The sequence below is a fragment of the Pteropus medius genome, unplaced genomic scaffold (genome assembly GCF_902729225.1).
Source record: "Pteropus medius unplaced genomic scaffold, Ma_sr-lr_union100, whole genome shotgun sequence".
Classification (NCBI taxonomy): domain Eukaryota; kingdom Metazoa; phylum Chordata; class Mammalia; order Chiroptera; family Pteropodidae; genus Pteropus; species Pteropus medius.
This window is the reverse complement of record NW_024351729.1, coordinates 18,714,184-18,732,231: the sequence shown is the minus strand read 5'-3', so window position 1 is coordinate 18,732,231 and position 18,048 is coordinate 18,714,184. Positions and strand designations below refer to the sequence as shown.

The following is an 18,048-nucleotide window of genomic DNA, read 5'->3' as shown; positions in this document are numbered from 1 at the left end:
AGACAATATGAAGAATAACATAAGGTCATAGGAAAAGAGAGCACTTTGATATGAAGGCAAAGTAAGTCAAGATTTACCAAGCATTTTCCTAACTCAAGCACTCAAATTTCTCTGATGTTGGGGCCTGACTGGGCTTGGAGTACAAAAGTAAAGCTCACTGAAAGAGCATAAGTCAAGGCTTGTTAGACTCGGGTATCACTGGGGGCACTAAAGTCACCCTTATTTTGTCAGGATTTGTGGTAGAATAAATTGGGTTTCAGCAAGAACACATTGCTTTAAAAATAGACAAAAATATTTTTGAGGAACAATTTTAAAATATAGATTTTTATGAATAATAACAATATGAAGGCTTGCCAGGTACTGAGCACCTCACTAAATGCTATGCAGACACTGTATTATTTAATTTTAATAAAAGCTATTTAAAAGAAGGGTGTTATAATCCTGATTTTATAGATGATAAAATTGAAGGTCAGAGAAATTAATTTACCCAAGGTCTCAAAGTTAGTAAGAGAAGAGGAATGGGCAATGTGACTCTAAATCTCATATTTTTCCTTAAAATGCTTAAAGACTAAGAGGGTTTTTTATTTTTGCATAGCATTACATGCTATAATGGGAACAAAAAGACTGCAAACTAAGAAATGTAAAAGATTTAGTCTAGGAGTGCCACTAGTGATGAGTAATGCAAATGTTCCCATAAAAGAAAAGGAATTGAATGGTATTTCAAAGGAATTAAGTGGCATTAGGAAAGAAATATCATTTCAGATAAAGATTTGCCAATTGTAGGTAATATGAAGAAATAAATAATACAATACAACCAGTATTTCTGACCCTCAAATAACTCATAAGCTATTTGATTGAATAAGACGTTAAATCATTTAGTAGCATGATAAGAATAAAATAATCCAATAATATAATTAGATAAAAGCAATTTTATTTGTTAAATTAGAGATTGAATTATACAGCATCAGAAGGCTACAGTACTACAGCATTTTTCTAAATGCCTAATGTCAATATTGCTTGACATATAGGGTTCAAATAAATCCGATTGCTTTCAGAAGAAAGTAATGTTAATCTTTTGTGTCAACCTCCTCCCTGCCCAATGCCTCCACTAGTCATGGACACTTCTCCATCAAGTTTGAAAAACACTAAAATTGTTTTCAAATGCCCAATTTAGTCCTACTCACATCCTACACATCACTCATGAAAAAGTTGCTGCAAATATGATTAAGTGACTTACTTAACATTAAACAGCCGATAAATGACAGTAGACTAAAACTCAGGGCTTATGACTCTAAGTCCAATGTACTTTCAGCTACATTTAACTGGTAATTTGAGAATGACTAAGTTAGTTCTCAGATGTCTAAATTTATCAGCACATAGGAATTAAAAAATATAAAAGATATAAGAAATAAAAGGCACATCTGCCTTTTGTAGTAGGGAGAGAGGATATAAGTGAAACATGAACTAGTTCCGAAGACCGAGGTTAAGTTATTTGTCCAAGGTTACATAGTTAGTGAACAGTAGTATTATAAAGACAGCCTGGATACACATCTTAAAGCTTGCCAGCTCTGGCCCTAAATACATATTGTATGACCTTGTTATTTGATGGAACATATTAAAATACATAATCTGATGCAGGCAAGTGAGTTCAGATTTGTTTTCTGTCCTGAACAATAAGTGTAATGTGATACAATAGGGCTCCATATGAATGAAAAATGACCAAATAACTAAATGAAATCATTGTTAACCTTCAATATATTTCATCCCTCTGCTTTTCTATATCAGAGTTTGATTATTTGTGTGATTTAACTACAGAATAAGAGACTAGGGTTTTTAGTCTCCATTCAGTACTATTTCTCTCAAAATAACTCCCTAGAAAATAAGATGTACTATTTCTTAGGTGAATTTTATATCCAGCAAAGGAAATTAAATTTGCACTGGATATTTTAATGATAGCCATTTTGCCAGAACAATCTTTCTTAAACAATCATTATGAAGCAGACAAGATATTCAGTTTTAACAACTAGAGTTGAGATAGCATGGAATATATCCCTATAATTTAATACAGCAATTATCTCTGGAGTGTATCAACATTGTCCTTGCTTTCATTGCTTTGGTGACACAAATCCAAAAATAATCATTTGAAATTCAATCTTTAATTCCATTTATATTAGAAAAAAAATTAGCTATTCTTTCAAGGAGCAAAATATCAAAAGATAGATGAAAGATAGTGTGGCCTTTTAAAGCAGGATGTATATATGCCAGTTCTAACCTTTTAAAGAACAGTTTATAAAGAAAATGTATAGAGATGATGGTAGTACAAGGTTATAATGTATCTGCCTTCTAGCCAAAGAAGCAAAAATATGGATAAAAACATAATTTTAGAAACTAGCCAGTAGTGCTAATATCTAACACATATTTTGAGAATACATATGTGGTCTGTATAGATTAAGGAAAAATAAATGATTTGCTAGCTATAGGAAAAGAGAGCCAGATTATAACCATATATTATATATGCAAAAATAAATTCTAGAGACATTAAAGATATAAATGTAAAATATAAAGCTATAAAAATACTAGAAGAAAATTTTGGTCACTTTTATAATATTCTTATGAGAAATTACTTTTATGAAAATATCAAGAAAAATCCAATGAAATAAGAAAAGTGATGTATTTGACAAAATAAAATTTTAAAAAGCTTCTTTGGCGAACATTAAGTAGTTTAAAAGAATAATAGAAAACTGCCAAAATTATCTGCAATGTATATGGAAGACAGGGGAGCTAGTATCCTTACTCAAACATTTATAAATCACATAGGAAATAAGTAACGGACATATTCAGATATTTCATTAAATAAGAACTACAAACGGCCTATAATAAGCATAAGAAAATGTTTAATTCACCAATAATCAAAGAAATGGTAATTAATAATAGTATTTTTCTTTTCTCCTATTGGCCAATATGCTAAACACATATTGATGAGAATATGAGAAAATAAGCACTTACTCAATTTTAGATGAAATATTAGTGGTATATCTTTTCCTGAGGTAAATTTTGCATGTTTTTGTCCTTTGCTTTCTGACACTATAACATACTCCAGGCTCATCATCTATGTTCCCTGCTCCAGCCCTAGCATCAGCCATTTCTCCAGGGATCCCTGTTTCCTTCAATTGGAGGATTACCATGTTTAACACAGTCAATTACCATATCAGCATATGAAATAAGATTTTAGATTTTTAAAATTCATTAATTAATGTACTAAGAAACTTATAGAATGTTAATTGAATAGTGAATACAATGTTAATAGAATAATATATAGAATGTTGGTGTTACAGTAGAAGTGGAGAAACAGAACTGTTGCTGCAATAAGGTTACATATCAACCACACATCCTCACCTGGCTTGGGTGTATCCCTTAATCGACAAAGGAAAAGGAGGGAGAGAAGGAGAGAGGGAGAAAGAGAGGGAAAAAGGGAGAGAGAACACTAGAAACGTTCCTGACATTGAAGGCAAAAAATCTTCTTTGTTTTCAAAGACTCTCCAGCAAGCCCATGGCAAAAATATAAATGAAACTCAGAGACCGGGTTCTTAGCCTGCCTGAGGGTTCCCTCCTAAGCCCAGAGCCTAGAAGGAGGACAAACCCTTGAACAAGATGTTTAAAATCCCAGATTCTATAAGGACATCTTTGAAACAGTGTGAGAAACATGGCATCCTTAGAATGGGTCCCATCTCTATGAAACAGAACATCAGCCAGCTCATACTGGTACGTGAAGGTACCATGTCTCTTTCATGTCATTAGAGGCATTTAGGCATCAGAAAATTAACATCTTCAATGTTACAGATGGGTTTATTAAATACAGAATAAAAGAGCACACTTTAAAATAAGCTCTAATATCTAAAAAAATAACTCCTTCAGTAAATTAGCTATAAAGAAAAGACCATTCATTTTACTAATTATGAATGTTTTAACAATGTATTTTAATAAGATTCTGCTAACACGAAGAACAATTGTGCCCATCTTATCATATTAGGTCATAAAGTCAGATTTTAGAAACGAATATAATTAAATGTAAATTGAAAGTATTGGGTCTATAATGGGTAAAATGACATATTCTTGTACAGAAATTATTTCATTTTTAAAAACCATTTCATCTTCTATCCCTGATGATAATAATGATGTGACCTAAACCATATTATGAAGCAATAAAGTGTGAGAACCTCCCTTCTCACTCCTGCCCACCCTTCGCTTCCTTCTTCCAAACTCCTCTCTCTCGTTGCCAATTCAAAGCATCCACCATGGCATTCGGACTAGACTTACTTTCCTCTTAGATAATCCCTTGTTCTATCCCCTGTTCTCTCTTTCTCTAGGTATATAGGAAAATTAAGTTTTCCATGGAAAGTGCCCTTCAAGTTCCTGCATCATACCTTAAAGTTCAATGACCTTTAAGGCCACCTATGAATACATGTCCCCTGTCAAAACGTTATCTGAAAATAAAGTGTCTTTGATAAACTAGTTTTCTCTAAGAACCCTCATTTATAACAATCAGCACATGAAGACTGTGTAATAAAGGATGGAGACCAAAGGTTTTGGAGGTAGAATTTTTGAGTTTGAGCTTAGCTTTGCCCCATACTGATTGGATAATCTGATACAAATAAACAAAATTTCCTGGGCTTTAGTATCCTTACCTACAAAATGAGAATAACATCTATTCTTTCATGGTTGTTGAAAAAAATCAAAATGAAATAATATATTTAGAATGGCTGTATTTAATAGTGTCACATTATCATTATAATAATAGTGATAATAGTTAACATTTAAGACAGCAACTCTTATAAACACTTTACCTTCACAGTGGCCAAATGTGGTAGGTACAATTGTTAGCCCCTTTTTACAGATGAAGAGAAACAGGCAGAGAGAGAATCTACTTAACTGAATCAAGGCCACACAGCTAGTATGTGACCAAACCCAGCATCTGAGCACAGGCACTACCTATCTCTCTCCCCAGAGTCATTCGTCTTCATTACCCTGCCATGCTCTATCATTAATTTTAAGGTAACCTAACCCTGTACTGAAAATTTTTTTAAATATTTGTTTATGTCTAATATTGGGAGTTAAACATAAAGACAGTAAAGATGTGTTAGTCTGTGAATGGGAATTTTCTTCTGCGTATTCAATTCTATTCTTGGAGAAAGAAATAGAAGTGAGGGCCAGATAGATATTCAAGTTTTAGGTAGCAAGAGTTTTTTGGGGTTTTTTGGCTCAAATGTAACATAAAATAAGAGATAATTTCCTATAATTTTGCTCAACACAGCCCAGAGAATGATCTATTCTCCCGCCCCAAACACACACACACACACACACACACACACACACACACAAATAAAGACATTAAACTAATAATAGCCAAACCATTACTCATCTGTCTCAGGAAATAATTCAATAAAGACAGACCTCCAGTGCTTGAGATAACAACCTGGAGGAAGAAGTACTGGTGAGAAGACAACTCTCCTCTAATAAATGAAAGCTTGGGCAGAGTGGGGAAGGACTTAGAAAGTCTGCGCTGTCATCAGAGACGGGCTGCTGTTGGTGATATCTACCTTTGGAGGCTGAGGCTCTGAGGTCTTGTGCTACCCCCCTGAGGCTTGTACCAAGATGGAAAAGATGTTACCCAGAAGGCTAAGCTTTGAACTAGAGGAACCATTAACTCCATGTCAGCCAAGGAGTAAAATACACAACCTACAGTAATTTTCTATCTGGAATCAGAAATTGAAGAACGGTATACTTGGGAAGTGGCTCTGTGATATCTGGTACCACTTTGAGTTTTCCTATCCATGTACCAAATAAACAGCCTGGTGGTTCTGCATATGTTTGTGTGAACATGCATGCCCTAGGGATATTGTTTCAATTTTTTTTAATTGCCTATGGAAAAGCATGATTCAGTTTTCAAAAGCTAACAAAAACTTACAAAAATTAACCCAGAAGCCATTGTATACCAAATATTTAATGTTTCTAGAAACTCTGTAAGGGTATTAAGTTAGTAAAAAGAAAAAAACTTAAGTAAAAGAAAAAAAAACAAGTAAAAAAAACTTAAGTTAGCAAAAAAGAACCTTATGTAGCACAGATGAATTCAATATATGGTTTCACAGAATGACCATGGGAAACTTATTTAATTCTTTCAAGAGTATTAAGGCAATTCACGTGATTCCTATATTCACATTCTTCATTGCTTTATAAATTCTAAAATCCCTTCTAGGCCTTTTTGTCTTTTAAAATGAAAATGTGTATGTGTGCCTTCTAGTTTACAATAACACACTTTGTGAGAGATAATGCACTTGTTTTTGCTTCATATAGCAACCCATTTTCTTCTGCTCTCTTTTTGTCATCTCAAAAATGGGTAATATCAGTCCCTGAAGAAAAATACAGCATATAAAGTATGAGTACACACTCTAGGGATTTTCTGACAGTTTCTTGTGATAGATTATTCTGAACAGTACATCACTGCTCTTATCCTTCATCATCAGATCAAATGCATCACTTATCCAGGGTTTATTCTCCATGAACAGTAAGTTCCAAAAGTAAGCAATAAACATCATTGCCATTTTGACATGCATTACAAATACCAGTGGTAGATATGTCACGTGCTAGGCAACAATGCAACTGAGATACAGTACAAATAAAAGTTCTAAACCAATATATATGGCTTTTACTAATAATGTTCGATAAAAATAAATGTATAATTTAATTTTATCTTATATTAAGTGAGAAATCAATATTAGCCACAGAGATTGCAATAAATGCATCCTGTCATTTGTCCATCTGCTTTAGGAGCAGAAAGAAAACTACATATAACTAGTTCCTTTATTGCATCCATTTGCATGTAAAATTCCCAGAGTCCAAGCTACTGCAGTAGTTGAAATGGGATGTGCCCCTACCGTCACTCATTCACAGTGATCTCTGACATTATTAAACTATCTTCATTTTGATATTCGATGAGTTCTTTTAAATGCTTTTAATTCAAAACTTATAATCTAACATAAAAACTACAACACAGTGAATATAATAAGCTCCATAATACGTAATATAAATAGTTCTTTAAAAAAGAATAGCGCATGCTTTTAATGCACAATATTTTTAAAGGAAAAAGAATATTCATTTCCAAAAAATGTGCACCTTTTAAATGTTATTGGACCTCATTATTTCTTAAAGGTCTGCCAGGTCATAAGTACTATTCAAATATTACAAAGATCAGAATATTTCCTTTCTTATAAATATCTTTCTCTGACTCCTTATTTTTATTACAATTATTACTACTAAAATCTTCTGTATGAGCATACTAAGGAGGGAAATGGTAGTAGAATGAGAAGGCAAGTGAAAAGGGGGATGGCTAAAATATTTAATGTCAAGGAAATTAAAAAGGTATAATCCCAGAAAGATTTTTTAAAAATGCGGTATTGCGATAGAAGAAAAAGTGATAGGAAGCATTGACTGAGGAAGCAAGAAGAGGGAACCATAGCCTAGAATTTTCATGGACAGGGTACAGTTCAGAGACAATTAACTTGATCTACATATTCACAGAAAGGACTAGGAAAAAAGCAGGGAGGTTTAGAACAGCAGTGAGAAGAGGGGCTAAAAATAGTGGTTCACTGATCTGCACAGAACAGTTGACTCCCTTTTACTCCCACTTCTCATCTTTATCCCTACTCCTGCAGCACAGAACGATCAGTATGAACTGCATATTTTCTTAGGAAGTTACTTAAGAAAGTACATTAGCAAAATGAAAGCGAACTTTAGTAAAATGGAAACAAAATACCCAGCCAGGGGCAGAGAATGGAAGTGTGAGGATGACATTTTGGTAGCAGACCTAGAGAGTAACCATTCCTAACAGAGCTAAGGGGGAAATCTCCAGGAAAATATGGAAGCCGGGACGAGGTGGGGATGGATTTCATTAAATAGATAATATAACATGATTCAGAGTTTGGAAAAACTTTAGTTCATGATAAAGGAACAGAACACAAGAAACACAAAGGCTGAGTTAACTTTTAAAAAAATTAAAATCTGCATAGAAAAGTCAATAGTGTCCAGGACCAACTCTCATTAGAGCAAGAAATCAGTGGGCTTCAAAAAAAAAAAAGGATGGTATAGACTCCAGGCAATAGACCTAATAACTTTTGGAAGTACAGACATAAGCATACATTTCTTCTTCCTATAGGAAATTACAGATTTAAGTGGAAAAACCTGTACAGAAAAAGCATGCTACAAATATAAAGAAAACTATTATCTGGCCCAATTTTGAATATTCAGTGGGGCTATGAAAACAGGACATGATGTGTAGACATTCTCTTTTAAATAGCCCCAAAACTTTCACATAAAGAAGAAAAAATATGTATTCACAGCACACTACTGGGCTCTATATGAAACAATATTTACACCATCATAGTAATGAAAAAGTTTATTACTGTTCAATTTTTATGAATTACCTATAGACGGAGTCTGAAAGATTTGAATATTGTTTGATTAGAATGTAAATGTTATCAATCTTGAAAAATGTAAAAGCATAGCTGACAAATTTTAGGAAATGGAAGGGAAAAAGAGATAAAGAAATGGAGAGGAGCTTTAAAAGTGTGATCTTACAAAGGAAAGACAGAAGAAGTATTACAAAAAAGTTCATAAATCTAAACATAGAGGTTTAAGTATATTAGTTACTATTATTTTATTTACGATGAAGGAAAAAAGATAATGATACAACTACATGAAGTAAGGAACAAGATTACAATTGGAAATGATCTACATCTTCGAACAACGTAGGAGGAAGTCAATAAACAGCATGTAAAGTTGGTAAATCAGGAAATGAAACATAAGAATATTAGTAAGAAATGAGAATTAACTACAAAAATAATCTCAAATATAAATCTTTAAAGATAGGTGTCTCTCAAAAGGATAATTTGAGGTAGCGAAGAGTGGTGTGAGACACTTGTAAGCTCTTCTGTACAATTTGATTTTTTTCTTTATTTTTTTATCCATGAGCAGGTAGAACATTCAAAAATATTTATTGGCAGAAGACCTATATGCCCATCAGAGAGCAGCAAACATGGAAGAACAGGGGCACGAAAGCACGTTTTTAAAATTTGCTGGACATCTTCCTAAAAACCCTTCAGACAACGCCCTTGAAATCCCCTAAAATTAGCTGGGAGTACCCGTTAGAGCTCCAGTTTCTGCAAAAAGCAGATGCAGTGTGTGTGTGTGAGGTTTGTGCACGTGTGTGTGCATGTGTATCTATGTAGAGGCATATAAAGATAGGTAGAAATATCTATATATATCTACAGATAAAAATTACATGTATATATTTATGCATATGTATGTATGCATACTATTTAATAGTATATTACAATGTATAAATATATATTTACAGTATAATTAGTATGTTAGATTTATGTATAATATATTATGCCTACGAAGGCAATGAAATATATACTCTTAATATATATATTATATAATTTGGTATAGAGATAAAATAATCACATATTTATGGGGGTTATTGTTTACATGTGTATCCCCAACTAAGTTTTACATTCCTTATAAAGGAACTTATTTATAAAGCAGGAATTGTTTGAAAATTAAAACGAGACAAAATAAACTGAGCATGTAATTCAGTTCCTAACATAGAACAAACTATTAACATTTTAGTTACTTCCTTCTTATCTATGCTCAGTAATAGTCCACAGGACAGCCCTGCATTATCAAATAGCCTAATTTTAGAGAAACAAAACATAATGTACCACCTGCAGATTACTGTGCCATTTCCCTCTGTGTCAATATAACCACACGCACAAAAAATGTTATTTGAACTTGTTTCATAATATAATGTCTGTGAGAATTTTAATTCCCACTCAAATAAATTATATTCTCCAATTATTTTAATAATTTAAAATAGAGATAAACACTATGAGAAATCCAAGAAATCAAATTTTATGTTAAAGAATGATATCGCATCTGATTTATCAATGCTTCCTTCCAAAATAGGTAAATCAAGTACTGAAAATCAGAATTAAAATAACACTTTCCACTTTCTTTAATAATAAGAAATTTCACTGCATTTACATCATGTCTCTACTAATTCCTAACCATTTAAAACTTAAAGAACAATAACTTGGAAAATTTGGTCTTCATTAAAAATAAATAGAAGGAAAAGATATTTGATTTAATGATGAATCAAGTAAATATTTATTCATATGAAAGCATGATAAATGAAAAGGTAAGTTTCCAAATAATGCATAATACAGTCCCACTGCAAAGGCAATATGATGGAGCAAAAATAAAAAAGTCTTTTCAAAACATGGCATTAGAACAACTGGATATCCATGTGCAAAGAAAAATAAAAAGGAATGTAGACACAGAAATTACATCTTTCACAAAAATGAGCACAAAATGGATCACAGACCTAAATGTAAAATGCAAAACTATAAAACTCCTAAAAGATAACATAGGAGAAAATTTAGATGACCTTGGGTTAGCAATCCCTTTTTAGATACAACACCAAACTCATGATCCATGAAAGAAAGAACAGATAAGCTAGATTTTATTAAAATTAAAAACTTCTGCTCTGTAAATGACAATGACAAGAGAATAACAGATCACAGACTGAAAAATATTTGCAAAACACATATCTGATAAAGTCTGTTCTCCAAAATATACAAAGTCTTAAAACTTAGCAATAAAAAAAACAACCTAATTAAAAAATGGATCCAAGATATTAAGAGAAGCCTCATAAAACAAGATATACAGAGGGCAAATAAGCATATGAAAAGATGTTCCACATCACACCTATTAGAATTGACAAAATTCTACACACCAATTAGAATTGACAAAATTCTACACACCAGTTAGAATTGACAAAATTCAGTACTTTGACACCACACATACATGATGGCAAGGATATGGAGCAACAGGAACTCTCATTCCTTGCTAGTGGAAATGTAATATGATACTACTGCTTTACAAGATATTTTGGTAGTTTCTTACAAAACTAAATATACTCTTACCATGCAATCCAGAAACTATGGTCCTAAGTATTTATCAAGTGAAAACTTATGTCCACACACACACAAAAAAACTGCACATGAATGTTTATGGCAGTTTTATTTATAACTGCCAACACTTGGAAGCAACCAAGATGTTCTTCAATAAGTGAATGCATAAATTGTACTACACCCAAATAATGAAATATTATTCAGCACTAAAAGAAATGAGCTATCAAGACATGAAAAGACATGAACTTTAAATGTATATTATTAAGTATAAAAAAATCCAATCTGAAAAGCCTACATACTATATGATTACAACTATATGACATTCTTTAAAAAGCAAAAAACTATACAGACAGTAAAACGATCTGGTGGTTGCAAGAAGTTGGGGGTGGGGAGTAGGAGTGGGGAAGAGATAAATGGGTGGAACACAGTATTTTTAGGGCAGTGAAAATACTTTGTATGATACTATAATGATGGATACATGTAATTATACATTTGTCCAACCTATATAATGTACAACATCAACACTGATCCATAATAAAACTATGGACTAAGGTGATTATGATATGTCATTGTAGGTTCACTGATTTTAAGGCATGTACCACTCTGGTGGGGGATGATGATAATGAGGGAAGCTATGCATGTTTGGGGGCCAGTGGTATATGAGAAATCTGTGTGCCCACCTCTCAATTTTGCTATGAACCTAAAACTGCTGTAACAAAAAAAAAAACATTTAAATATTTAGTATTTTAATACTCTCTTAGAGCCATTAAATGACAAATTTTCTTAGTTAATATGCTAATTTGTAACTTAATTTTCTATCTTATAAGCAGATGTTACCTGAATATTAAATCTGGTGTTTTATTTATATAATACACTATTAAGATATAATTTATTAATTAAATTGTTAATTATATCCAATTAAGAAATAACTTAATTACCCCTCCATTAAGATTTTGAACTATGAGAAAAATTAATCACTTAAAATAAAAGAGAAAAAGACACAAGACAAAAATGTTTTGCTTTACAAAGATATGGGTTTCTAAGAGATAAATTGTCAAGGCCTATAAACATTTTTAGTAAGGTCAGAAACTGTCTCCACATTCTCAGTTATGGGTATTTCTACATCACAAAATACACATAGCACACTCTGCCAGCAATGGGGCAGTAGCATCAGTTACTTATATGTAAATACAGTACATAAGTATAAACAAATTAGTTTTAAGTCCTCATTTATTATTTAGAAAGATCTAGGTCAAACAGTTTATCAGGGGTTATTATTTATTTGATATTACACTTAAACTGTCTTGGCTCCCTATTGAAGGCACGGTGCTTAAATTTTTGCATTAGGAGTATATCACAAGACTGAGAACTTATTACTTTTCTAACATAGAATGACTTTCATGTTAAATTAACCAGGTGATTAATACATAACTATATCAAAAGTCATAGTCTAAGAAAACCATAAAGTAAAATTCTTGAAATTATAAGAAAATTTCCATATAATCTACTTAGATAAACTGGATTAAAATAAACTACTGATTATTAATTACAAGTAATTAATTCTAAAAGAAAGCTATTTTTCTCTTGTAATATTATTTTTATAACATATTTTTTGAACTTCAAAGTTCTATGAGTATCCGATATGTTATAAACCAATCAAAATGTATAATACCTAACAGAAAAATTAAGTAAAGAATATTGCTTTTGCAAAAAAAAAAAAAAAAAAAAAGAAATTCCCAAATTTAAATTATATAGTGGTTTGAAAAATGCTGTAATTTTAATGATTATGTAGGTTAGAGTCAATTAGAGAAAAAAATGTACACTAAAATCCCATAGTAATGCACTCTGTAATAACTGATTTGAAACCTTATAGTTCTACTGTATTGCATGCTTATTCATGTTGAACCAACACTGTTTTTGTCTGAATGTCCCAATGTGGCTCCAGAGAGTATAGAGACTGATGATGGAACTTTGGAAAGGAAGATGTAAGATAAATCTGGAAAGATATAGGTGCACATATAATGGCACATATATTTAAATATTTGAAGGGCTTTAGTAAGAAGCAGTGGTGGGTACAGTCTACGGATATTAGAAAGAAATCTAAAGTAGCGGGAAGGAGACTATAGAATAAAGCAGATGCCAGACATGCTACCTATTCTACATGGACAGGGTTGCCTCCTAAACAGTGAATACCTTGCCCTAGGAAATGATCATAATGAAAGGATGTTGCATTTGGTTGAAGCAATAAAATGAGAGACTGATTCTCTATATTTCACATGAATGCTGACAAAATACTTTGCATATACTCATAGTTATCTCTTGATGTGCTAACAAAACCTCCTAAAACTTAATAGCTTAAAACAAGAGGTGTTACTGTCACTCATGGTTCTGTGGGTTGACTGGGCTGAGGTGGGTTGTTTTCATGTGGCTTGTTTCATTCAGTTGTAATCAGACGGTGCTTGTGTGGAGTCTTCTGAGGACTTCACTGGCTCGATGTCCAAGCTGGCTTCATCAATTACATAGCTGGTGCCACAGATAGGATGGCTGGAACAGCTTGCCAAGCCTCCTCCTCTCTTTCTCTGTGCGGCCTCCCCATGTGGTGAGCTTCTTCACAGCACAGTGGTCTCTACATTGTCATACTTGTTACATGGTGGCTGATTTCCCCCAGGGAGAGTGTTCAAGAGACACCTTCACTAACTGTGATCCTTTTTATGATCTACTCTTAAAAGTCATGCACCCTCGACTCAACTACAATCCTTTACCGACACAGGGCAAACCCAGACCCACTGCAGGAGAGACTACCTTAGGGTGTGAATACCTATGGACTGATCTTTGGCAACTATCTACTACATACACTTTTGGCATCTAATGTTTCCTAATTGCTACACTAGAAGAAAGTGACTAAAATAAGTTATAAACATAACATCCCTACAGTTATGTGAGGAGGTATAAATGAAATAGCAAAGCACGTTTAGCTATTCCTCTATATTTCTAGACAGAGTTAAACACCAAGATTGTAGATAGTTGAGGAATAATGATACTGTGATAAAAACAGACCAGCTACTTCTTTTTCTCCAGACCCGGAGATTTCAATCAATCTGCCACAACTTTGATTACACTTTGAAGTATCCCAGAGAACAACATGGTTACAGGAAGGAACTAAACATCACCAAATGGAAAAGAAGCAAAACTCTGGGCCGGTGCTGTGACAGCCAAATATAATGATGATGTAGTCAGACTCATAATTCTGAGAGCTGAGGTACGGAATACCACATATTCCCATTTTGTTAAGTAACCTTGTCATCTTTTGAGCTTCTTACCCACTTAAGTATTATTTTTGAAATCATCTCATTTACCAGAAACCTAAATTTTGAGTTAATTTGCTAATATAAGCACATAGTTTTAAAACTAATCTTTTAAAAACATTTAAATACAAACAAAAACAAATCTGAATAGTATATGTAATTTTCTCTAGTTATAAGTTATTAAATTTTTAAATATAATTTAAAATTAGAAAACTTATATAAAATATACCTAATACAATGCTTAACACACAATGGGGTGCTCAAATATTTTAATTAGTATGTATATATACCCACACAAATACAGATGAACACATACAAACCAACAGAAAAAAACTATTACTGGATTTTGTTATCTAGTCTTGGAATAATATTTCAAATATGTGATACTCCAAAAATGTTTAAAATTATACCTTATCTTATTGATACTATTAGAAATAAATGAATACTTTGGTATAGTTTATGCCATGCATGAGCTTCTAGGGAATAATATAGGATTTACTCTAGAAGATGTGTTCAGAAAATGCAATAAGAATGGTAACATTATTAACTTGTTTGCTTGTACTTCAGATAAATCATTTGCTCTTGTAATAATATCCATATTAACAGCATTATCGAAGACAATCCCAAAGTATCTGATATTATAGATTTAAAAGATCCTCATATTATGAATATATTATATATGGATCCAGTACTATAAATCTAATACTACAGATCTAAAAAAAAAATTAATGACTTTTTAAATCATCTAACCTATATTGAGAAAATTAATAACCTTTTAAATTTTCATTTTTTAATCTCTCCTTTGTGACATTATTATTTACCTCTCTTTCTTGGCCCTATCTCCTATTGTATTTTTCTCCTACTCCTCTACATTTTAGACCATGCTTATTCCTCCCACCCCTACAATCTTGCTGTGATATAGCATCAGTCTCAGGTCTTAGCTTTAGCCCTTTTCCAGAAAAGGATGAATCTGGGGGCAGGAGCAGGGCAGGAGAATAAACTAGTGGAAACTGAAAGGCCCAAATAGAAATAATTGAGATTGGCACAAGATGTCACTCTAAGTAACTTAGAGAAGTTAGTGTGGGAAGGATAGTAGGATTTATTGAGGGCCTACAGATGATAAAACTTTGACTTATAAAGAACGAGATGCTTTGAGTAACAATTCTTAGGTATGTCTGATTTAGAAACTCAAGCTTTTTCTCTATATTAATGGTGATACTCTTCATTCTAATAAAGAAAATTATAAATGTATTTTTAGTAATTAAAATTCAATGCTTTACATTCCTTTGGTTCATAAAATTACCTCATAATTTACCTAAATATAAATTATAAACATTAGCACATGGTTAATAAACTATTCTGATACTACATTAGCTTTCAAGTAGTATATATGCACTAATATTCCAAATTTAGCAGTTTGGAATCAAGTCAAATATGATTTTTCTTCCTGAATATAAATACCACTTGATTTTCAAGCATAAGCAATCCTCCACACCAGATTCTCCCATCTTCCTTGACATCCCCCATTCATACCCATGGACCCCCACAGGCGTGTTTTGAATAAATTTCCAATGAGATTAGATGAAAGAATAAAGTAACTGCATGAACAGTTTATAGCCTTTTCTTCTACTTTTAAGCCACTAGTATCTAATTCATGATAAGAAGTAGACAATTTTTTTGGAGAACAAAAAACTATTGAAAAAAGTGAGAAAATGGCACATATACTAACCCACTATTCTTTTGTCATTATCAGTTAAGTTGAATTTAGGGCATGCTCCTTTTTGATTACCTACAATTGTTATTTCACCTTGTGCCTCTTCCTGCCACCCAAATCTACAGCTCCTTTGTAACATGACTCCAACTCCTACAGTTCCTATACTTACCAAGTAAATGTATTTCCCAAACACATCTTCTGCTTTCTTTCACCTTTTCTAGGACAAATGAAACTAATCAAGAGTTTGGTTTATCTACTGAATATAAAATCCTTTAATTACAAATAAAGCATTTAAATTTGTTATGATTTTTCTCCACAGATTAAAAGTGGATTACCATGTACCTGTATTCTCTCAAAAGACATATCAAATGGGAATCTCATCACTAAAATTAAATATTGGACTTTAAATTGCAACAATATATAAAACTACATACTCTTGAAAAATTCTTCCACTAAAAAACAACTAAAACCCAGGTAAAACAATTGCATTGCATTGTTATACCCAACAGAAATGAAAGGAGGCAAAAATAAGGGAGAACAGCTAAACTAACACATGAACTATGAGCTGTGAGCACATGCAAAAGATGTGTTGCCATGATGACAAATGCCAAAACCAAAACTTTAATCTGGAGACTGGGCTTTAGGCCAGCCATAAGACAAAGAAGCAGAATCTTAGAAACATTTAAAGAAATAAAGTGTGTACATAAAAAAATGCAAGCGACAAGGAACTAGAGGTAGTTATCAAGAATAGACTTAAAAGAAAAAAAATCAAATGTAGCCTTAAGAAGTAAAAGACAAAATTATTCATATATAAAATTGCAAAGTATGGATTACAAGGTACAAAATATATAAATAGAAAATTGGAAGATAAGAATGAAAATATTTCTGAGAATGCAGCATAAAGAAACAGCATAAAAAGTTTGAAACAGGTTAAGAAAAATGGAAGATAGAATGAAACAGTATAACCTATGTCTAATTACTGCCCTCGAAGAAATGATTTTTTAATGGAAAGAAGGCAATATTTACTGAAATATTGAGTGGAAATTTTAAGAAATGACATAAGATCTATATTACCCAAATACAGGATATATCCACATTCCATGGTACACACACAAAAATATCATATCTATTATGATGAAACTGCAGGACAAAATGAGAAAGATGAAATCTTAAAAGTAATAAGAAAAATGAAATTAATACATTTGTAGATAAATCTAAACAAGCACTGTCTTGATAAAGTAAATTACCTTTATAAAAAAAACAATAATGTTTGAAAGGAGCAGCCTTTTAAAGGGGATTTCTTTATATTTCACTTTTATTGACTTTTTTTTTTTTTTACCCCATTGACCTCACAGATTGCAAGGACTTTTGTCAGTTTACAATCCCTTATTTTTTTATTTTTTATGCCTACAGCACCTGGTTTTCCTAGGTGGTCTCCCATTCAAGTACTAACCAGGCCCGGCCCTGCTTAGCTTCCAAGATCAGACAGGATTGGGCTTGTTCAAGGTAGCATAGCCGTAGACTATATTTCATTTTTAAAACAAAGACTAGAACAAACATTTATAATCTTTCACCCAATAATGCTAATTATTGAGTTTTATCTTAAGGAAATAAATAGAGTTATAAACAGAGCTCTTATGTACAAGGATTGACCTCTTGGAATTATCTGAAACAACAAAACAGAAATAACCAAAATGAGTACATATAGGGAGATAAAATACATCATAAAATATAAAAATGATAAAGTATTATAAGGATATCAAATCTAGTGATTCTGAAGTATATAATTATGAGAAATGTTATATGTTAAATGAAAAATAAATGTACAAAACTTCATGTAAAAATGTGTATAAATATGTTAGCATTTTACTTGAAAGAAACTACAAAAATGGCATTTCAATTTCATTACTTTAATATACATTTTATATATGTGTATAAATATATACACAAAAATATTAGAAGGAAATAAAAATAGTATTGATTATTAAAGTTGATTGAAAAT

At 32.1% G+C, this 18,048-nt stretch overlaps 1 protein-coding gene and 1 pseudogene across 1 annotated transcript in view; both read right to left on the bottom strand.

The window, feature by feature from the left end:
• SPAG16 (sperm associated antigen 16) overlaps positions 1-18,048 on the bottom strand; it is a 156,110-nt gene that overhangs the window by 76,516 nt on the left and 61,546 nt on the right. The gene's annotated exons all lie outside the window — the stretch shown is intronic.
• LOC120587934 (uncharacterized) lies at positions 17,451-17,569 on the bottom strand (annotated as a pseudogene).